Consider the following 16,614-nt stretch of genomic DNA (forward strand, 5'->3'; position numbering starts at 1 on the left):
TATCACAATGATGTATCTATTATACTTCACAATGATATGGTGAGTAGCATATCTAATATATATTGGAGCTACAGTTTTTGAGTTTGGTGTTGTAGATATGATTATGACAAAGCGTTTTGCTTCAGCAGTAGATGTAGACAAAGTCTTCTGTTATGTGATCTGAAGATAGTCGTTTAATAAGTCTAAACTAGTAACCGATTTTGGCAAATAAAAAGTTTTTCTAACACACTTTCAGCATAGACTGTTGCAGCATTGTTCCATTCAACCGCATGAAACGAATTATGGCATGATACTCTACCATTACACTGCGCCATTTTGTTTTTGGCTCCACTATGGGCTTACTAGCTCCTTGCTTCATTGTGTACCAAGACTACGATCATTTACCTGCAAAAGATAATAATTTCGAAAATTTCTTTGCTGAGATGGTAATTAAAACCTTTGACTATTCCTTTAATATAATGGCAGCACACTGGTTGCTGTTCTCCGGCATTACATTTGCAGTATTGTCCATCTATCCTGTTTTACAACTAGCGACAGTCAATGGCGACCTCTCTCCTCAACATGTCGTTGCACATGACAGTTCTCTGTGGGTGCAGTGGATTTCTACGAACCGAAGTACCTCGATGTCAGAATCCATTCTGCTCAAAGCTCGGAGGTGAAGGGTCCCATATGTCGTATGCTACCGATCTACTCGATATCGGTTGTGCCGATACAGCCACAGCGCATAGAATTAAGTAGCTTGACCTTTTCCGTGGCGAAGAACTCGTGGGCATGTACTGGTCCCCCCACCCCTTGGGTCTCTACCGCACCTATCGCAACATCAGTCGCACTGCTGTTTTCCCTGTGTCTGCTTGTTCACTTCCTACCTCATCTTGCCTTTCCATCGGGTTTGCTTCAGATTTGTTAGTTTTAAAGTTACTTCCGATGGCACAATGCGAAACTAGACCTTGTTTTTGTACAGATAGGGCCAAAGGTGTCCAACAGTACTCGGCAATACAGTCATGCTATAGTCGTAGTGGGTTATTACTTTTGCGTATTCTTAGTGTCTGCTGAAATGGATAGTCATCGAGCAAATATACATTACCACAAAGTATGCTCATATGGAAAAGTGCTGTTAAATAATGTGGTTCATTTCTGTATAGAAGAAAAACAAAAAGTTCTATTTCGTTTTAAAAAACGTAAAAATAGGACATCTCTGTTTCAAAGGTGGGACATTGTAATATGGCGTGCACACTTTCTAATAACAATGAGAGAAAACAAGAAAGGTGCAAAGAAACCTGTAACTTCCATCTGAACACCAAGTACAATTATTCGATCGTAAAACAATAATTTCTTCATAATTTCGGACACTTTTCTCTAGAAGAATGTATTAATATTACATTACACATTCGTTTCAGTTATTAGACGGTAACATAAAATTTCATTTTATTTTATTCTTTCCTGTGCATTCCTCTTGAATATATTAAAACCGAAATTACCATTATCTCCTACACAGTTGCATTGTGCGCTTGTAAAATAAGTTTTATTTTCCTGTTGTTCATTTCGATTGGTTTCCTGTAGATGTAAGTTAACAGAATGTACGTGTGTTTTATTTGTTGCACTTGTACACAGTACAGTTCAGGAACCATGTTAACATTTCGTCTGTGCGCAGTTATATCGCTCGTGCGTCATTCGAACAGCCAGTAGCAGAACATGTCAACAGTTTGCAACGCCCTCAGATTAAACGGCAGTGAACAGGTTACAATAACTGAGCGAATAAATTCAGTAATAGAGGTAGCTTTGTTTCCTGAAACCAGGCAGCACAGATTTAAGAAAATACAGTCAGCGTCATGAGCTGATGACTCCCGCTGTCTTTTCGTGTCATTAACGTTTTCTTTAATTTCCAGCTTCGGTTTCTATCGGCGGCATACACAGAAGAAAACACGAGGCAGTTTCGCACTCCCCATAGCAGGTCATAGGAGGCGGCAGTAGTCGGCGTCTGGAGCTTAGCTGCCAAACTCGACGCAGAGAATCTCTAATATATCTCACACATTTTCTAGAGAATGGAAAAAGACGTGACCCTCCTTCCATTGTTAAAAACAAATTCGATGTGTTATCTACATTTCGTACACAGCAACCTATGTCCTAAAACCCACCGACCGCAAACTGACCAGTGGCTACATTTTTCATTTATAACTTTTCAAAATACAGGTGGTGTTGTACTTTACTTGGAAGTGTCACGATAACTACAGGCCGTACCAAAAAGAAAAGAAGTTCATTACCAAGCTGCAACGTGTGAGCCGGCCGGGGTGGCCGAGCGGTTCTAGGCGCTACAGTCTGGAACCGCGCGACCGCTACAGTCGCAGGTTCGAATCCTGCCTCGGGCATGGATGTGCGTGATATCCTTAGGTTAGTTAGGTTTAAGTAGTTCTAAGTTTTAGTGGACTGATGACCTCAGAAGTTAAGTCCCATAGTGCTCAGAGCCATCTGAACCGTTTTGCAACGTGTGGCTATAAGATGTGGAAAAATAATATCTTTTTACCGAATAGTTTCCTCAAAATCGAATGAGAAAGACCTCGTAGCAGCGAACCCGCGTCAATCCCAGAATAGTGGTTTTTATTTTTTTAAGAGAAAACTAGAAATTTGACTGAGAAACTAACTACCGAAACGGATGTAGCATTACTTCAACGATCTAAAACAATTTTTAAAGGCAAATCGGATTACATGAAATTTCACTCCCCATGTACCGTGCGATATGTTTTGCGTGGAGCGTCCAGCATCTCAGTGGTTATGGGTACCCAGATGAAGGGGGAAGACTGTTGCACCTCGTGCAGCCAGAAGGACGTTTTATTTACTTCTAGGCTCTATGGATGCAGCACAGTTAGCCCCTTCTGCGCACGACTGCCACGCCAACAACCAGTAAAATGACCTTCCACGTCAAATCACATCGTTTGCAGTGGCGATAGAAGCATTCTCTTACAAGAATAGCACCTGCTACAAATTAATTTGCTCGTGAATGAATATAAATGGCCTTGAACATAGCATCCATAGCTATTTAAATCCAATCACGGATGCACAGCTGTAAACACGCATGTATTGACGTTTTTGATGAGTGGAGAGGAACTGTTTTCAATACATACTTTTTTTGACATTCATCAGTATTCTGACTGGTTTGATGCGGCCCTCCGTGACTTTCTCTGCCACGCCAACCTCTTCGTATCAGAGCAGCACCTGTACCCAGTATCCTCCATTATTCGTTGTGTAAATTCCAATCCGTCTTCCCCCGGCATTTTTTGCCTTCTGTTGTGCCTTTTGTAACACTGAATCCATTCCATAATGTCTTAACACATGTCCTATCGTCCTCTCCTTTCTTATACTCAGTGTTCTCCACATATTACTTTCCTCTCCGGTTCTGCAGAGAACCTCCACGTTTATTACCTCATCAACCTGCTTCATTTTCAGTATCCTTCTGTAACATCACATGTTAAGTGCTCCTATTCGTTTCTTATCCCGTTTCCCAACAGTCTATGGCTCATTTACACACAATGCTATGCTCAAGACGTACATTCTCAGAATTTTTTGTTCAAATTAAGACCTATGTGAAAATAGTAGACTTCTTTCTTCTGTTCTGGTGTGCTTCTTGTGTCCCCGTTTCCTTGTCTGTCATGCGTTATTTTGCTTCTGAGACTGCAGAATTCCATCACTTCATCCAATGTGCGGTCCCCAATTATTATGTTATAGTTATCGCTAATCTCAGTTTTGCTACTCCTACTTATTTTTGTCTTTGTTTGGTTTACTCTCAATCCACAATCTGTGCTCATTTCTGGCCAGAAATCCTTATCTTATTTCCATTTCTCGTCACTGACTCCTTTTATATCTAGATTGAGCCTTCTCAATCTCTTTTCAAGTTTTTACTTTTCACACCTCGTTCAGACCTCTGACATTCCACCCTCCAACTCGAAGAATCTTACTGTTTCACTGGTTTTTCAATCTTAGTCTCACAATCACGTCCCCATTGGCAGTCCTCCCCTGGTGATCAGAATGGGGGACTAATGCAGAAACTTTTGTCAATGGAAAGACCATCATTATACGTTTCCAGTTACAAGGCTTCTTTCCTTTGGATACACATTGTGTTCCTTTAATGCAGTGATTTCCATTCCCCTTACATCCTCATGCCACTGATCATTGCTGATTCTTTAGCATTATAGGTTGAGCTTCCCACTCCATCTGGAGGCTTTCTATTATAATCCCCAGACTGTATATTCCATGATAAGTCAACAAACGTGTCACTTTCTGCAGTATACACTTCGTTGTAATGAGTGTCAAAGTAATATTAGAGGAATGTGGGCTAATCCCAGAGACATTCCATCAGTAAATAGTGCCGTGGAACAACAGCATACGCAATAGTGATAGGTGGCAGTCTATTGCTGGACCATAGCATCTTATGTACTAATCGTAATTGGAGCTTAAATCATTATTATCTGAACTTTATTCCCATCACTTAATACAATAGTTAACGACTACAGTGACGAATTTCAGTGATTGCCAGAAGAAGCTGTCTACCTCTGTATTAATTCCTTCTGTACTGGTGGGGGTTTTGCATATAATTTTCTCTGTAGCTCAGCTGAGTGCGTGACGAGCCAAGCTGGACAGGCCAGGCAGTGACCCAATGTTAGGAACAACAGAAGCAGATGCGGAGTGCCGACCCCACTATTCTCAGGGCTGGCGACGGCACAGACAAAGAGATATCTTACTCTGTGGCAACGGCCAGACACCTTCCTGTCGTTTTCGCATAATGCTTTGTGGCCACTGCGGTGTGGGTCCAAGCTTCCTTTCACAGAAATAGTTAACGTAGTGTGACGAACTCCTGCACTCGGGAGAGAGCTGCATTTCTACAAGCGGAGGTATCCGGACAAAACAAACTAGAAACGATCATTCTTTTGCTTCGAGAACTCGTCTTCCGGGAACAGTATGCTATGAGCAGTCAGTAACAGATAAACATCTTAGAGTTTCTTGAGAAGTAGCTGGCCTGCTTTGTGAAAATAAATTATTTTCTCTTTCTAGGGCACTGGGCCACCTCTCTGTTGCCACGTTACCTCTGGCCTAAAAAAGTTGTAAGAGGCCTTCTCATTGGCTAAACTAAACAAATAGTGGAGTAGGGGAAGTCGAGAAGCCAATTTTCAGGAAGTACGTAAGTGAAATTGATCGCATTGGCTAAAATATCGAACTGGGTGAAGATTGGGGGAGAAAGAATTGTTTAAGAGCTACAAGCTAGGGTGTGTGACAACTGGTTAATGTTGCTAAACTTTGACTTGCCAACATATATGTCATTGGCCAGCACTTCGCAGAATCGTTTCCACTGGCTGCCGAGAATTGAGTGGACTGGTAGAGGAAGGAATAAGCTCTGCTTAGATAGGAAGAACAAGTTGAGACATCTTGGCGTTGGCAAGAATACAAGTGAGTTAATGGGCATGTTGTTAGAACTAACCATATTTCGGAATCAAATACTTTCACGGGTATTTGCTGGCACATTAAGAACCAAGTGGAAACGTTAATTACATGTGTAGTTCTTTCACTCTGCTGGTGGACACTGGCAATCACCACACCATCACCGCTGATTCACCTCTCCATAAATCGTGTATAGATCATAATCTTGTCCCATTCATCTGAATTATCCAATCTTTGCCAAGGTACTCAAGTGTTAAATTTGTATTGACCCACGATAGCAATCGACATTTTATTTATTCTTGGCATTTATTGTGATCGAACTGATATTGTAATGAATTATTATTAATGTACGTCAAAAAGTAACGTTATAATAAACGAGGATCACTGTGGACCACTGTCTCATTTCTTATTTAAATAAACACACTGTTTGTCATCTTTTGTGAGGTACAGCACACAAGTTTCATATTTGCTAGGTCTACCTCCGCTCTGTTAGTTATCCTTTGCGTGACACCTTTTTCATTACATGCATTTGAGCCCATGGAGAGCGATCTGATTATCGCAGTGTTCCCCAACCTGGGGGTAATTATCCCCCGAGGGGTAAAATTAAATTTACTAGGGCGTTCAAAAATGATTCTGTAGTATTTGGGTCTCGAAACCGAACTATTTTCAAAAGATCATTATTATTATCATCACTATTTGGTAAAGCTGTTATACTGGTCACATAAGTTACCAGTCATTACATTTTTTTTTATTTCAAATACTAGCATTAACGCGTGAGAAAATCTGGTGGAGGTTACAGTTCGTGATGCGAACGCATGAACATCATATTCCTTGTTCCTCACATAGTCTACCTACTTCACATATACTTTGCATCAACCATATGCGGCAGTAAAATTGATACATAAACTATGTGATCAGAAGTGTCCAGACATCTGGCTGAAAATGACTTACAAGTTCGTGGCACCCTACATCGGTAATGCTGGAATTCAATATGGTGTTGGCCCACCCTTAGCCTTGATGACAGCTTCCACTCCCGCAGGCATACGTTCAATCAGGTGCTGGAAGGTTTCTTGGGGAATGGCAGCCCGTTCTTCACGGAGAGCTGCACTGAGGAGAGGTATCGATGTCGATCAGTGAGGCCTGGCACGATGTCGGCGTTCCAAAACATCCCAAAGGTGTTCTGTAGGATTCAGGTCAGGACTCTGTGCAGGCCAGTCCATTATAGGGACGTTATTTTCGTGTAACTACACCGCCACAGGCAGTGCATTATGAACAGGTGCTCGTATCGATGTCGATCAGTGAGGCCTGGCACGATGTCGGCGTTCCAAAACATCCCAAAGGTGTTCTGTAGGATTCAGGTCAGGACTCTGTGCAGGCCAGTACATTATAGGGATGTTATTTTCGTGTAACTACACCGCCACAGGCCTTGCATTATGAACAGGTACTCGATCGTGTTGAAAGATGCAATCGCCATCCCCGAATTGATCTTCAACAGTGGGAAGTAAGAACGTGCTTAAAACATCCATGTAGGCCTTTGCTGTGATAGTGTCACGCAAAACAACAAGGGGTGCAAGCCCCCTTCATGAAAAGCACGACTACACCATAACACCACCGCCTCCGAATGTTACTGTTGGCACTACACATGCTGGCAGATGTTCACCGGGGATTCGCCATCCCACACCCTGTCAACGGATCGGCAGATTGTGTACCGTGATTCATCACTCCACACAACGTTTTTCTACTGTTCAATCGTCCAATGTTTGCGCTCCTTACACCAAGCGAGGCGTCGTTGACATTTACCAGTGTGATGTGTGGTTTATGAGCAGCTGCTCGACCATGAAATCCAAGTTTTCTCACCTCCCGCCTAACTGTCATAGTACTTGCAGTGGATCCTGATGCAGTTTGGAATTCCTGTGTGATGGCCTGGATAGAACTCTGCCTATTACACATTACGACCCTCTTCAAATGTCGGCAGTCTCTGTCAGCCAAAAGACGACGTTGGCCTGCACGCTTTTGTGCTGTGAGTGTTTCCCTTCACGTTTCCACTTCACTATTTCATCGGAAGCAGTGGACCTAGGTATATTTAGGAGTGTGGAAATCTCGCGTACAGACGTATGACAGAAGTAACACGCAATCACCTGACCACGTTCAAAGTCCGTGAGTTCCGCAGAGCGCCCCATTCTGCTCTCTCACTATGTCTAATGACTACTGAGGTCGCCGATATGGAGTACCTGGCAGTAGGTGGCATCACAATGCACCTAATATGAAAAAGTATGTTTTTGGGTGTGCCCGGGTACTTTTGACCACATAGTGTATATCCTTAAACGGCTCACGAAAATGCCTCTCCGAGTTGTGTGTAGTTCTCACAATGGACCAGAAATTACTTCATTACTCATTTCGCTAAAAGTATCGTTCTAATTGAGATCACAATACAGCTGTAATTATGTAACGGTTGATGTGCGGCAGTGGTCAGACGCTAAGCATTGTCAGCATAAAGTCTTTCAATTTCTACCGTTTCAGGGGTAATGAGTCCAGGAAGCTAGTGGTACACAAGCAGTAGGTATAATGTGTATACCCATTGGCTTCGTTGATTTTGAAATCGGTTTGCAGGGTATGAGTGAAGCAAATGTCACTAGGCTGAGAAGTAGTGCAGAGGAACCATGTTCTGTAATAAGTATCTACTAACACTGTGAATAATTGGGTTTCTTTTCTGGGGAGAAGTTGTAGGTAGCACTCACGATGCACTGAGAATTACTTCATTTTTCTATCAATATAAATAAAATGTTGTTAGAATTAAGCGGTACCAGTTGTCTAATTGACTCAATATTACGGGGTTTAATAAGACACCTAAGAGAACTACCTTTCATCATTTAAAAAATACAAGCGTTCAAAGAAAATTCTTTTCCATTCTAAAGCTTAGTTAGGCGCTAATGTTGTTGATGGTGGGAGAAGCAGGATTGGTAGTAGTCAATATCTGATTGCACTTAGTGGTAATAGAATGAGAAAGGTTGGGAACCACTGGACTACCGGCTAGTCCATCAGATGCTGATCATTCTAATATCCACAGGGGTATGTCTAATGCTCAGCCGTACTGGCACAATAGGTTAGTGGTAGGGAGGGGATGGGAGCTTATTAACTATCCTTCTTATGGTGGATTTATAGGACAATAGATGCAGCTGCAAATAGACGAAACACCCTTGCAACTCTCTGAATCCACTAACACGTAAAAAAATAGAGCCTCAACTCTTTCTCAAAAACTGGGACAACGTTGTAAATTAAGTTTCCAAATTTCACTGTAGACACTGTGCAGGCTGACAGATGCTGATGTCCACCTAACAACACACTTCCATGTGAACATCTACACTCCTGGAAATTGAAATAAGAACACCGTGAATTCATTGTCCCAGGAAGGGGAAACTTTATTGACACATTCCTGGGGTCAGATACATCACATGATCACACTGACAGAACCACAGACACATAGACACAGGCAACAGAGCATGCACAATGTCGGCACTAGTACAGTGTATATCCACCTTTCGCAGCAATGCAGGCTGCTATTCTCCCATGGAGACGATCGTAGAGATGCTGGATGTAGTCCTGTGGAACGGCTTGCCATGCCATTTCCACCTGGCGCCTCAGTTGGACCAGCGTTCGTGCTGGACGTGCAGACCGCGTGAGACGACACTTCATCCAGTCCCAAACATGCTCAATGGGAGACAGATCCGGAGATCTTGCTGGCCAGGGTAGTTGACTTACAACTTCTAGAGCACGTTGGGTGGCACGGGATACATGCGGACGTGCATTGTCCTGTTAAAACAGCAGGTTCCCTTGCCGGTCTAGGAATGATAGAACGATGGGTTCGATGACGGTTTGGATGTACCGTGCACTATTCAGTGTCCCCTCGACGATCACCAGAGGTGTACGGCCAGTGTAGGAGATCGCTCCCCACACCATGATGCCGGGTGTTGGCCCTGTGTGCCTCGGTCGTATGCAGTCCTGATTGTGGCGCTCACCTGCACGGCGCCAAACACGCATACGAACATCATTGGCACCAAGGCAGAAGCGACTCTCGTCGCTGAAGACGACACGTCTCCATTCGTCCCTCCATTCACGCCTGTCGCGACACCACTGGAGGCGGGCTGCACGATGTTGGGGCGTGAGCGGAAGACGGCCTAACGGTGTGCGGGACCGTAGCCCAGGTTCATGGAGACGGTCGCGAATGGTCCTCGCCGATACCCCAGGAGCAACAGTGTCCCTAATTTGCTGGGAAGTGGCGGTGCGGTCCCCTACGGCACTGCGTAGGATCCTACGGTCTTGGCGTGCATCCGTGCGTCGCTGCGGTCCGGTCCCAGGTCGACGGGCACGTGCACCTTCCGCCGACCACTGGCGAGAATATCGATGTACTGTGGAGACCTCACGCCCCACGTGTTGAGCAATTCGGCGGTACGTCCACCCGGCCTCCCGCATGCCCACTATACACCCTCGCTCAAAGCCCGTCAACTGCACATACGGTTCACGTCCACGCTGTCGCGGCATGCTACCAGTGTTAAAGACTGCGATGGAGCTCCGTATGCCACGGCAAACTGGCTGACACTGACGGCGGCGGTGCACAAATGCTGCGCAGCTAGCGCCATTCGACGGCCAACACCGCGGTTCCTGGTGTGTCCGCCGTGCCGTGCGTGTGATAATTGCTTGTACAGCCCTCTCGCAGTGTCCGGAGCAAGTATGGTGGGTCTGACACACCGGTGTCAATGTGTTCTTTTTTCCATTTCCAGGAGTGTATTAATACGGTCCATTTACCGCAACGCATCACTGCAAAAGGTGCCTGTCCACTGTTCTTGAACCATGTAACGTCATTCCATGCAACATATGTTGCAATGCCTAAGATTTATAAATATAATATTTCCCTTGGGCCACTGTCTCGTGCGTTGAAAAATTTTTATCGATCTTCCAGAAGTTCGTTTTGTTCTGGTTTGGACTTGGGTACTTCTGTGCTATCAACATTCCATCGTGTTTCTTCTTAAACAGAAAATCAGAAACAACTCTCTGGTATGTTGTTGATGACTCAGACATCCCCTGTCAATGAGTGACCAATCATCTTATGACACTGAAGCTCTACGACTTCTTCATAATGTACATTTCTAATTCCCTGAGCTGTTTTGTTGCGACTGCACGCTCTGATCATATGATACATGAAGCATATGTCGTCCTTTGCGTACAGCAACCTAGCTGTAACATCGGGGGAGATGCCTCTGGAATAACACACCACACTCTTACTCTAGAGAAGCACTAATTTCCGTGCAGTCGTCCTAGTTTAGGTCCTTAGTGGCTTTCCTTACTGGCTTCAGATGAATGGCCGATGGCTCCTTTTACAAGCGTAGCCGAGCTCTTCCCTCCTCTCTTCCACAATCATTAGTCATTGAGCTAATAGTCTGCTTGTGATTACCTAGATGCTCACGCAACGTTGAATTTTTAACCTTCTGTCCTCCCTCTCACGTGCTGCCAAGCTACATTCGGTCTCATAGTGAATCTGTATTTCGAAACAGTTTGAGAACAAATAAGTAATGGTTTAGCTAAACAAATCCTACGCAATGATATCGTAAGTAGTCTACATCTTGCAGTTTATGGCAACATGAATTGAATGTACACTGAATATTTCACAACGAAATGTATCATCTGTCTGTATACTTACATCTCAGGCAATATCTGAAGTAATATTTTTTTGTGTCGTTATGAATTCTATGGAAATAACCCGGTGTATTTCTGCACGCAAACTACGTATATGGAATATACGCTTGGATACACGCTGGGTGGGTGTACGTAAGTGTGTTGCCTCCTATTTCTGTGTGACATTCTGAATGCTGGCCTGTAGTCAACTTGATACCGACATGCTACTGGTTTTTCTTTACTCATCTATGAGAATATGGAGTTAGTTCCTATACCATCCCAAATCCTTACTTCAGTATTTTATCATACTTCATACATTTGGTTAAATTTTAATGTGTGTCCCTGTGTGTACTTTCCTCTTTTAACCTAAGCTAAAGTGGTTTATTTGCTCATGTTTATGGTAGTATTTGAACAGTTACATGTGAATCGATTTTCTATATCTCAACATGCTGATCATTATCAATAAATTATCTGAAGAATAGTGATATCCATCGTTACATACTGTTTTATCTGTACAATATCTTTGTTTCTTTCTCACTCTCTCTTAAAACCTGCACCGATGCGCTTTGTATCATAGCCTACTTAAATTTTACGAATATTTATTACTCGATAGTCGACCCTATATCGTCCATCAGCTGAAAAGCAATTTTGCGGAATACTACTTGAGCATTGTTCAGTATCAAAATTCAGAGCAGATAAAATAGATACACTCAGGATCTACTAGCGTCTGCACGAAATCCTGTCTACTCAGTAAATTTCAAACTTTCTCGCTGGATACTGTCGTTGAACCCTTTGTGATAAAGAATTTCCTATCTTGTTCGTATGCTGTTCCAGAAATCTACAGATGACGAATAAATAATGAAAGAAATTCTTTCATTGTGATTGTTTAGCTTCTCCAAACGTACACCATGACGAAATAGTTCAAGGACGGATGTAAATGTCCTTCAGGCATCACGTTGCCATCGTCTGGTACACTGATGATCCAGACATCCGGCTTTTCGACCATGAAATATTTCGTTAATGTTTCATTACGTACTCTTTATTTGTAGATTTCTGTAGTAGCCTAGGAACACAATGGGAATTTCTGTATCGAGCAGGATTCAGACCTCAGTCGGTCCTATCGCTTATCTCTTCTTTTCTCTCTGACAGTGATTTGTATATTTGAAAAGTTCCAAGTTTCACTTGTTTCGGAGTTTCCATTAGGCGATATAGCTCCTTATAATAAGCTTGATAAATCAGCTCGAAGGTCGATAATACCATGCCTAGTCACGCAGTGCAGTTTTAAAACCACCCTTCGGGTTGAGGACGGCTTTACATACAAAGAATGTCAAGTGGTTTAGAAAATCTAGTGGTTCTTCCATCAGGCATTCGGATTTGAAAGCATGCTATTTGTCACATCGAAGAAACCTTGAGAACAGTATTTCAAAATCTTTACCCGTTGTATTGAAACGCGGAAATTCCTAAACTGCAACTTCAAAATTTCTGTAAAATACAAATTTCTAAATATAAAGTTTATTTAGGTCAATGCTAACATAAGTTGTTTATCGCCTATATCAATTTCAGATGACTAGTCATTATCAACAGCCCACAATGACTAGTCAGTTGAAACCGATATTTTCATTAAACAATTTGTGTGAACATTGACTCAAATAAACTTTATAGCTAAAAATACTGCAGAAGAATGCTGAAGATCAGATGGATAGATCGCGTAACTAATGAGGAGGTACTTAAAAAAAGAAATTTATGGCACAAATTGACTGAAAGAAGGGATAGGTTGAGTTGATGAGACACATTCTGAGACTTCAAGCGATCACCAGTTTAATATTGGAGAAAAGTGTGGGGGGTAAACATCGTACACGGAGACCAAGAGATGAATACAGTAAGCAGATTCAGAAGGATGTAGTTTACAGTAGTTATTCGGAGATGAAGAGGGTTGCACAAGATAGCACAGCATGGAGAGCTGCATCAAACCAGTCTTTAGACTGAAGACAACAACAACAGTTAAAAATAATCTTCTTAGTGATGATCGTTGCCAGTAGCATGACAAATATGGCCATAATTACTATTGACTGCGCTGTGGATACTTATAAAAACATTGTTACATAAAAACGTACCGTTTTTTCATCTTTTTTACTAGTCTAGTTAATTACGTTTCGGATTATTAGCAAACTCTCAAACACTACTGACAAAGGTTCTGTTGTGCATCGTAGTAAACAAACCAAAGAATTTACGAAGAAATTAATTGCTAGTATTAAATATACAACTTAATTATGCATGACCCGGTAACACTGAAATACATTACTATCCAAGTCATTTATACGGGGCACAACTTAACAAAAGTTGACTAAGCGGTATCAAGAATGGTGAGTAACTAAAGCCTGTTTGTTCATATAGTAACTGTTCAGGATGGTCGTTGGAGCGTCCATCTGTGCTATATTTCGAAATCTACTACATTACTGCGAATGGTTTTACGATAATGCTGTGTAAAGGTGTGGTCTTCTTTCTGCAGCTTCCATTTTACGTGCTACTTACTAACAAGGAGAGGACACCTACTCGTCGACGACGAATTCGTCCAAATTCTTGGTACATGTAGGGCGTGGGAAGACATGAAAATGCCCCAAGTGGCAACATCAGATGGCCAAGCGCTTAGAAAAGAAAAGGAATTTTGATACGGATCTATCAGCATGTGCACCTTATCAATTGTCGCAGTGACACTGTGTTTAAGATGCGGTGTTTGGCTCAGCGGTAAAACATCGGATTCGTATTTGAAAGGGTCGCGGCTTCGACTACGCCCAGTGACAAATACCTTTGTGCTCCTTGGCAAATACGCGACGAACTGTTCCAAGATGAAGACGGATTGCCAACGTACATTATCAAAGTAATTCCCCCCAAATGTACGGTACTAGTGCAACCCTGCGATGTATATTTTTATCGTCAGGTAAAAAGCGTAATAAAAAATGTCAAGACTGCATATACCTCATCGAGAAGAAGAAATCACTTCCCGAGAAGCTTGTATCAAACTACATTCCATTATTCATCACCAGCTATCCTCGCACGTTTTCAGCGACATGCTGCGTAACGCGTGGTTCGCTGCTGTACTGTGCGATGACAGAAGCTATTTTCAGAATGTCAATCAAGTTTGTCTTTCTATGGAGACATTAAAAAAACATGTCACTGCGAAAAGGCGGCGTTCATGTCGTGCGCAAGATGCGGCCAAAATTATTGCATCCCCTGTTTCTTTGATGAATATCACCCCGGTACATGTAAGTGATCAATTGCAAAAGAATGGAAGTATCGATTTACAAAGACGACGTTCCCGTGTACGCGTTAACTACAATCCCTTTTTGAATGTTTGCAGTCCCCCATTTCATCCTATGTCTACGCTTTTTGTGCTTATATAAATTAATAAAATAACCTGTAGGATGTTGCGGTTAATTGTGATGTCAGTAGTGTACGCGTTGCCAAGAAGCACAAAAAATTTTTGCCACTGGGCGGAGCCGAACCTGCGACCCTTTTAATCTGAGTCCGATCTATTACCACCGTGCCAGACACTGCTTCCTACACCCAGTTTCACAGGGATTATTGATAACGTACAGGTGATAATAGATTCGTATCAAAATTCCTTTTATTTCCTAAACGCTTGGCCATCTGGAGTTTCCACTTGGGGCACTTCCTTGTCTTTCCACGTTCAATTGGACGAATTGGCAGATGACGAGTAGGCGACCTCTCCTAGTAGGTCTGGTGCACACTGACCTACCCGATTTTCCTATATGGTATGAATCATGCTGTCGCAACTGACCTTATAGATTCACCTTTCGTTCACAGAAGACGGTCTGTCTTCGTGATGGCCGGTTCAGTCTCCATCACTAATTTTGAACAAGAACCACACATCATCAAAAGAAGAGCTGTAAACAATGGTTACTAGCCGACTAATGTTGACAGTATTCTTAACAAAAAACAAAAACAAAATCAAGCCAAACCGTTAGTGTACCTACCAACAGTGGACAAAATGACGGCCAGAAAAAGCCATGTGTTACCATTTTTTATCGATGTTATACCAAAGTAAGCAATATTTTGAATAATAAGAAATATTCAGTGTCCTTCTACACCACACGAAAACAACAGCAAAATATCTGTGTAACTAAAAAACACATGAACTCCACAGTCAACAACATAGGAGTTCATAAAACCAGTTGCAGAGAGAATGGATCACACCACATAAGGAGAATGGGTAGGTCGGTGTGCACCAAACTTAGTGAACGGCAGAGAAGCTGCGAGCCGCAGACAACAGGCTCAACCATTGTCCACCATTGCCTTGAAACCAGTAACAACTACACAGTACATGTCGAAATACTGAAATCTGGACACAATAGACGTATCCGTCTCTGTTTCAAATAGTGGTGGTAAAGAGTCATCACACGAATTGTCCTGAACAGCTACTGAGTGAACAAACACACTGAGGATACTATCCAATTGTTGATACTGCCCAACTCACTTTTGTTAAGCTGTGCGCCCTATAAATGAATTGAGCAGAATTTATTTCAGCGTACAATGGTTGTGAATATATTATTTTGATATTTAGTAGTATAAATCAATTTCTTTAATTATTGTAAATTTTTGCTTTGTTTATATTCGTGCCATGATACACAATAATATCTTTGCCAAAAAAGCTTGACAGTGGGCTAATAATCAGAAACTTAAGCCACAAAAATAAATAATTAGTTAACCAAGTAGGAAAAGTGCGTTTTTCCCTACAAAATGTACTTCTCCGACAGCTATAACTCGTCACTGAACTTAAAACGATTTATAGACTTAAATTTCTTTAGATACGGGAGTAGGTACAAGGCAAATGATACTACATCTGGTGGATGTTTCAACTATTCGTACTTCTAATTCCTCAATATCATCACTGCTAAAGCGACTTTGTGAACCTGTGCGTTGTTCTCATGGGGAGCGATTCTCTTTTTTTAAAATTCAGGTCTAATCATCCGTATTTTTTCATTTATTGATCCAGAAGGTTTTCTTTTTACCATTTTCAAGGTCATCAATGGATGAATCCCCTTCGCACCATAAGGAACCCCTTCCTTAAACATTTTGGCACATTAAATCGAGTTCGCCTTCATGGTGCCAGCTTATAACTACTGATCTGATGGATTTTTCTGGCGTCCAGTTGTGGAACCACATCTACGACGAATCTCAGCACTAACGGAAGAAATACATTCAACATATTTTCTGTGCAACGTGGTACTTCGCGGCGTTATGAACGAGAATTTTTACAGAATTAGTGAGAAATTACATCACATTTAAATGGCAGCAGAGGTCATAAATAGGAAGCCGCCGAAAGAACATGGAAACTGCGTTTAGTTGTCAGAAAGAACTGATCAGAGCTACTTTAGAAACTCGTTCCCTATACGAATAACATTTACAAACTTCCCTTGCTTGTTGAAGTTATACTGCTCTAAGTTTCGTTTTTCTTTGTACTCAGCTGCGTATCTTTACACTCGTATCTCATTAATC

General features: G+C 42.2%; 1 protein-coding gene across 3 annotated transcripts in view; it reads left to right on the top strand.

The window, feature by feature from the left end:
* LOC126298705 (histone-lysine N-methyltransferase 2D-like) overlaps positions 1-16,614 on the top strand; it is a 156,073-nt gene that overhangs the window by 70,970 nt on the left and 68,489 nt on the right. The gene's annotated exons all lie outside the window — the stretch shown is intronic.

Source organism: Schistocerca gregaria, chromosome X, assembly GCF_023897955.1.
Source record: "Schistocerca gregaria isolate iqSchGreg1 chromosome X, iqSchGreg1.2, whole genome shotgun sequence".
Classification (NCBI taxonomy): domain Eukaryota; kingdom Metazoa; phylum Arthropoda; class Insecta; order Orthoptera; family Acrididae; genus Schistocerca; species Schistocerca gregaria.